Source organism: Nomascus leucogenys, chromosome 20 (genome assembly GCF_006542625.1).
Source record: "Nomascus leucogenys isolate Asia chromosome 20, Asia_NLE_v1, whole genome shotgun sequence".
Taxonomy (NCBI): Eukaryota; Metazoa; Chordata; class Mammalia; order Primates; family Hylobatidae; genus Nomascus; species Nomascus leucogenys.
Window position 1 is genome coordinate 79614763 of NC_044400.1, and position 7132 is coordinate 79621894.

Consider the following 7132-nt stretch of genomic DNA (forward strand, 5'->3'; position numbering starts at 1 on the left):
CCTGCCCGGCCCTCGTTCCTCAGGGCCTCAGGCTGGAGTGGCGGGGAGGGTGGGCGAGGCTCCTGCCTGGCTGGGTGCTGGCACTGTCAGAATCCTGGAGTTTTCCAAGCTGGAAAATGGAGACTTAGCGACCAGGACTTGCAAAGGGACTTTCCAAGCCTCAGGCCTGCATCGGATTCCTGCAGCTGCTGTCACAAAGCTCCGCTCACCAGGGCCTAAAACAGCAGAGATGGCTCCATCCCAGGCCATGGGGCCGGCAGCGCCACATCAAGCAGGGCCAGGCTCCCTCCCATGGCTCCGGGGAGGCTCCTGGTGGCCCCCTGGCCATCTTCTCCTGAGTCTGTGTCTCCATCTCCTCTTCCAGTTCCATCGGATCAGGGCCCACCTGGCTCCAGCAGGACCTGCTCTCAACTGATGACACCTGCAATGACCCTACTTCCAAAGAAGGCCGCATTCCTGGGCACTGTGGGTTAGGACTTTAACATCTTTTGCAGGGGACATAAGTCAAGAGCCTCCCTGATGCAGCACCCCCGGAAGCCCCGGAACAGGCGCTGCTGGGCCTCTCCCCTCGTGCCTGCTTTTGTCCCCAGAGTTACTGGCGTTTCCTCCTAGTTGTCCCTGGGACATGGCCGAGGAAAATGTCCCCAGCAGGGAATGGAGCAGGTGATGGCTTTCCACCCCCCACCCTGATCCGTGCTGACTCTGAGCCAAGGGGTAGGCACACCTTGTCAGCAGCCTGAACCCCAAGAAGGAGGTGGGTTTCTGAGGATCCCCGCACACTGGAGCGGGGGCTCCCAGAGAAGCAGCTGTGTGCCTCACGGGCAAGGCTGCGTGCAATGCCAGCATGGTGCCGCAGCTCACCGAGTTCTGCTGAGTGGGGGATTAGAGGACAGAAGAGCAAGAGGATCCGGGCCTCGGGCTCCCAGGTTCCCCTCAGACTCTGGGGTGTGAATCCAGCTCCACTGCCTCCTGGCTGCCAGCCCTGGGCAGGTACTCAAATGCTCTGCCTCTGTGTACTCATCCAGAACACGCGACGATGATGCGACCATCCTTCCGGGCTGCTACGGGGACTGAGAGGTAAGGCTGGGGCAGCCCCCGTGTCTTCAGCCATGGCGGGGAGAATGAGGGGCAGCTCCCCTCTGCGTGTGTGGGCGTGGGGACGTGGGGACAACCGGCCCCTGTGCAGCGTGGATCACCATCAACAGGGCACCTCTGGATATCCCGGTGCTGGAGGGAGGCAGAGGTGAGTGCCTTCGCCGTGCTGGGATGGGGGCTGCCTGGGCGGAGATGGTGGGAGGCCTTGGAGATTCCTGGTCCTTCCTGACCCTCACTTCACGGGAGGGGAATCTGAGGCCTGGGCTTGGAGACTCACCACAGTGGCACAGCCTGTTGGTGACTGGTTGGGTACTGTGTCCAAAGCATCTTCTGGGGTCAACACCAGGCTCCAGGTAGCCCCTAAGACAGTGACTCTCGCTGTGATGTGGCACGGTGGGGAGGAGCATGGTGTGACTGGCAGGGTGGTGCTGTGTGCCTGGGGCAGCTCGTGGGCCGCAGCGCCCCCCTCCACACTGGTGACAGCCACCCGCAAGCAGTGCCAGTGAGAGCTGTTTGGCGCAGATGTCGGAGTGTCGGAGTGGAATTTTGCGGTAAGAACCCTGACTCTGCCTGGCCACGCGGTGTGGCTGGTGCTCTGGTGCACAGCAGCACCTTGTCTGCAGGGAAAGAGGCAAAATCGTACGTCCCCTCCCGGCGGAGACCCCTGAGGCGGGGCCGGCGCTCACTGAGCCTCAGAAAAGGCAGTCCACGTTGTTGATGAGGATGGCTGGACCTTGCTGTGGGTTGGGTTGTGGTGTCCTCAAAAATAGTGAAGTCCAGCCCCAGATGCCGTGACCTTATTTGGAACGAGGGGCCACTGTAGATGTCATGAAGTTAAATGAGGTCACCTGGGATTTAGGGTGGGCCCTAACCAGTGACTCGTGTCATTATGGGAAGAGGGGAGGAGACGCACAGATGCCAGGGGAAGGTGACAGCTGAGGCCGAGGCTGGAGGGAAAGGTCACAAGCCAAGGGACGTTAAGGCTGACCAGTGACGCTGGGATCTGTGAGATGCCGGGAAGGACCCGGAGTGCGGTCCTGCCAGCACCTTGATTTTGGACTCTGGCCTCCAGGACTGTGTGAAAATAAATGTCTGCCGTTGAGGGCACCCCATTGGCGGGGCTTCCTCCAGCAGCCGTGAGAGACACACACAGACCCTACCAGGCGACGGCTGGGCCTCTGGGCGTTTTTGCCAAGGTGGCCGTTTGAGGAGAGGTGAACTTGGGAGTGGTTCCACAGGAGCTACACGGCATTCTGTTTCTCCCCCCGGGGGGGTGGTCATTTTATGAGAGAAGTGGAGGAAAAAAAATCCCTTCCGACGCTCTAAGCCCGGGCCAGAGTGCCTGGAGCTCAATGGGGCGGGCATAATTTGTTTGCTTTGCAATTCTCTCCCCTCAGTGGAGACAAATTGATTTATACGTGGAAATGGGCCGTGGCTGGGAGGCGGCAGGCTTGTGAGAGGGCAAAGGTTTGCCGGGTTTCAGGAAGGGCTGGTCCTGGCTGGCGGGCCACGGCCCACCCACTGCTGGTGAGAATGTGCCCAGGTGAGCCCCCTCCAGGACCCAGAACCCTAAAACTGCTCAGAGAGTCTGCTGTGGAGCCGCGCTGTGCCGAGCCTCTCCCGGTGCTGTCCCTAGCCTCTCCCCTCGAGTCTGTGGGTGCAGCTGCTGGCCGTGTGTTTACAGAACATCTCCCTCACACAGAGGGACCCTGGTGGCGCCAACAGAGGCAGGGAAAACATGGGAACGGCGGGCCTGCCCTGGGCTGTGGCCTCCTGAGACATCAGACACTGAGGGAAGTGTTGAAAGGCTGTATGATGACAGCCGCCATACAGGAAGGCCAGGGCATTGTTTAGCAAATAACAATTTAAAATTTATATTATTACTATTATGATGTCACCCAGACTGCAGTGCACTGGCGCGATCTCCGCTCACTGCAACTTCCACCTCCCAGGCTCAACCAATTCTCCCACCTCAGCCTCCCGAGTAGCTGGGACCATAGGTGCACACCGCCACACCCGACTTTTTACAATTTTTGTAGAGATGGGGGTCTCCCTAGGTTGCCCAGGCTGGTCTCGAACTCCCGGGCTCAAGTGATCCTCTCACCTTGGCTTCCCAAATTGCATAATTAGAGGTGGAGCCACTGTGCCCAGCCTAAATAATTATTTTTTAAAAAAAGCCCAACAACTTAGTATTCCACAAGAGGAGACAGCAGTCCCAGCCACTATACCGAAGAATGAAGCTGATGTCTGTGAAATGCTCACCTCCGCCAGGCGGGGGTCTTCCTGGGTCTCATCCGGCCTCACCTCTGCACCATCCCCAAGTGGCGAGTCCCAGTCACTCCCCGCAAGGGAGCCTCTAGGATGCCATGAGATGCAGCTGTGAGCGGGTGTGCATGGGAAGAAGGTTAGTGCCAGGGAAGTGCCTTTTCATGGGTTCTGTGGCAGCAAAGCGCAGCGCCAATGACTCACGGCAAACACCCGGCAGGAGAGGCGCTCAGGGGAGCCACCCCAGAGGGCTGCTGGCACTTGTCCCTGGGCTGTCATCACGTGGGCAGTGTTCATTTTGTTTCTCTAAATGTTTAGTCTTTTTCAAATTTTCTGTGGTGAGCATTGCTTATAGTTTGAATCTGGAGAAAGATGGTTGAGTGGACTCAGCATTGATTTGGAGAAAGTCATCTTATTTCTGTATGGGGAACCTGAGCTGGGGACCCTCAGGGGGTCTTGAGGGAGCTGCCTGTCCTTGGCTGGCCCAGGTGTCCCACATGGAAAAGTCAGAACTTGGCTAGACGTTGGCAGTCTATGGTTCAGATGTGGGCAAGACCTGACTTATCCAAGGAGTTCACAACCCGGCCCCTCCCCTCCTTTTTGGGCAACTCAGAGAAGGAGCTTGATTTCTCTGAACCTCAGGGTCTTCATCTACGAAATCAGCATTGCATCCAGTTCATGGGGCGAATCCACGCCAACGCTAGGCAGGTTCCGCCATAAGCAGAAGGCACCGTGACGCAGTGAGACACATTGCTGAGCTGAGGAGGAGCAGCAGGCCACCCTCCAGAGGCCCTGGCTTAAATTCATTTTTCATTTAATTCAAGTTTACAGTTGAGATCTGCTTGCCTACGGAGAATTTATACATGGGCTCTTGAAAGTATCTGATCCCATAACCCAAAAGGTCCTACACAGATTATAGAGATACTGCAATAAAGCAGGATGTAATTAATAAGTGATGGAATTCAGGCAAAGGGAAAACATGAAGGGAAAAATAAGAGAAAGTTGGAGGTAAGAACCAGAGGCCAGAGCCCTACACAGGCACGTGGGCTTCAGACCAAAGGTGGAGAAAGGATCCTTGTGTGAGTCCCAGAGTCCAGCATCTGCAGCATCAGTCATGCAGAGGAAAGATGGCGTCCTCATTCTGGCTGAGTGCAGCTGCTAAGAGAGCATGGGTGATGACCGACTGCATTTGGCAGATATGGATGGGGGACCTTCCTAGGTGTCCTGTGCTGGGGATTCGGGGATGAGCAGCCTGTGGGGCCCGTGGGGGAATCTGTGTTCCCTGTGCCGCTCACCTATGCACTGTCCTCAACCTGACCACAGCCCGCGTGGCAGGCATCGCCAGTCTCACCTTACTGGTAAGAAATCCGATCGGATTCTCTGATCCTGCCATGTTCAAGACTAAAATGTGAGTGGAGGAACACGTGGGTTTCAGAGCCTTTGATCCACCCAGCCTCTTTGCACAGAATTTCTTACCAGGAAGCTCCTTGCGCGAGGCCCGGCCTGCAGCAGGCGGCCTTGAATATTCGAAGAGAACAGGCAGGAAGGTGGGAAGGGTGGAGCTGCCGGTTACAGCCTCGCATCGGGCTTGGCCCATGAGGCTGTCCTGAGTGACTGACGGCAGAGAAGTTTGAACAGAAAGAGCAGTGGCCCCATCGGCCCAGAATCCGGGGTCAGGCGGTCTCTGGGCCAAGCCCATGATGCCAGAATTAATATGTAAGATAAACAGACCCCTGGAGGCGCTGATCGCATTCTCCAGGCCCAGGTCAGAGGTCTGCTCTTTAGGTGTGAGAAAAGGTTTAGGGAGGACCAGGGTCAAATATTTGCAGCCCAGACAGGCTGACAATGGGCTGGCTACTGGCCTCCCCCAGGCCAGCGGGGCTCCCTGGCTGTGCTTGGGGGAAGGGGAGCGGTCAGAGTGGACTCATTACTCCGAAAGCCCGAGAAAGTTGTCTGCAGCTGCTCTCGGCTGCCAGAGCACATCAGCATCAGCATCAGCCTCTGCCCGGGGCCCCCGGGGCCCCACTGCCTGCCTGCCCCACAGTTCCAGCCCCCCACCTGCCACAGTTCCAGGGAGGGGAGGGCTGACCGCCGAGGGCTGGGGCCGTGGGGTGGAGGACTCAGTCCACGGTGCCTCACCCCGCACACGCGGCCCTCAGCCCCAGGACGAGGAGCTCACCGCTTCCCAGGGCACTGTGGAGAATCTGACCATCGGTGACAATGCTGAGGTTTTACCAACTTTCATCAGGCTTCCCTGAATGTGGCCAGAGTCTCAGGACCCTGCTGTGACCGGGGAGCAGGCCCGGGTGGGGTGTCTCTCCCTGTTTTACGGTTGAGGGCCTTGGTCAAGCCGTGCAGCCTTCCGTTCCTCATCCAGGAAGCCAGCGAGGCACGCTGCAGGCAGGTCCACCGGCCCGCGCATCCCGGGAGGTGGCGGGAAGGGTCTGGCTTTGCTATTTGGTCAATGGCTCCAGCTGGAATTGCAAGGCCTCTTCTCTTAACCCTCAATTGGTATAAAAATCTCATCAGGCGTTTCCTCTTCACGTCCCAGCCTTAGGTGCAATAACAGCTGCTGATAATATTCACTGCTGCCACTGGGCTTGGCTCAAATCACTCTTTGTACGTTTCAGAGTCTCTTCCTCAAGAGAGCGAGACAGAAGCCACCCCTCCATCTGTGTGCCCACCATAAAGTTGGGACTGATTTAAACCAGAAATGAGCAAAACAAGGCAAGTGTTTGAAATCATACATTCATTCTGATATTTTTACAAGGAAATGTACAACCAGGTCTCATGCCAATAAAACCCCGTGAGCTGGGGGACGTCTGAGCCACAGTCATCACTAAACACTCTCCCCACTGTGGGAATGTCCTCCTTCCCTCAAATGTCCGTCTGTCCTTCCACTCCTGTGCTCGTTCGTCAAACACCCCCGCTGAGCACTCAGAGTGGTCCCAGGGACCACCCTGGCAACTAAGGACACAGTGACAACTAAGCTGGGGATCGGGGCAGTCACGGGCAGGAGAGGATGAAGAGCTCTGTGGAGGACGGGTCAAATGCAGTCACTGGACAGCAGGGGAGTGAGTTCCTCTGCCTCGGGTGGAGTTGGCATTCAAGGAGGGCTTCTGGGAAGAGGAGGCACAGAGCGGACCTTGAAGGCACATTCGAAGCTCCCCAGGGCACTAGCAGGGGACAGCGTTCATGGACAAGGTGCTTGGGTGTACCTCATTCAGCCTTCCCTGGATCTGCTCTTTCCTCACAGGCCAGGCGGAAAAGGCAGAGGAAGGAGAGTGTCTTCAAGATGGACCTGGCTCAACTGGCCTGAGGGGTCTGGGCTGTATCTCTTTTTTAAAATATTTATTTTTTTAAACAGGGTCTTGCTCTGTTGCCCAGGCTGGAGTACAGTGGCGATCATAGCTCACTGCAGCCTCAGATTCCTGGGCTCAACTGATCCTCCTGTCTCAGCCTCCCAAGTAGCTTGGGACCACAGGTACATGCCACCACACCTGGCTACTTTTTTTTTTTTTTACTTTTCTGTACGGATGGAGGGTCTCACTATGTTGCCCAGGCTGGTCTTGAACTCCTGACCTCAAGTGATCCTTCTGCCTTGGCCTTTCAAAGTTCTGGGGTTACAGGTGTGAGCTGCCACACCTGGCTGGCTTTATCTCTTCACTCAGAAAGGAGTGCTATGGAGGAGCAGGCCTTTGAGACGCCCCACAGAACAAAGAAGGCCCCTCGGTCAAGTAAATTTTCCGGGATTATCTTGGAGATTCCCATG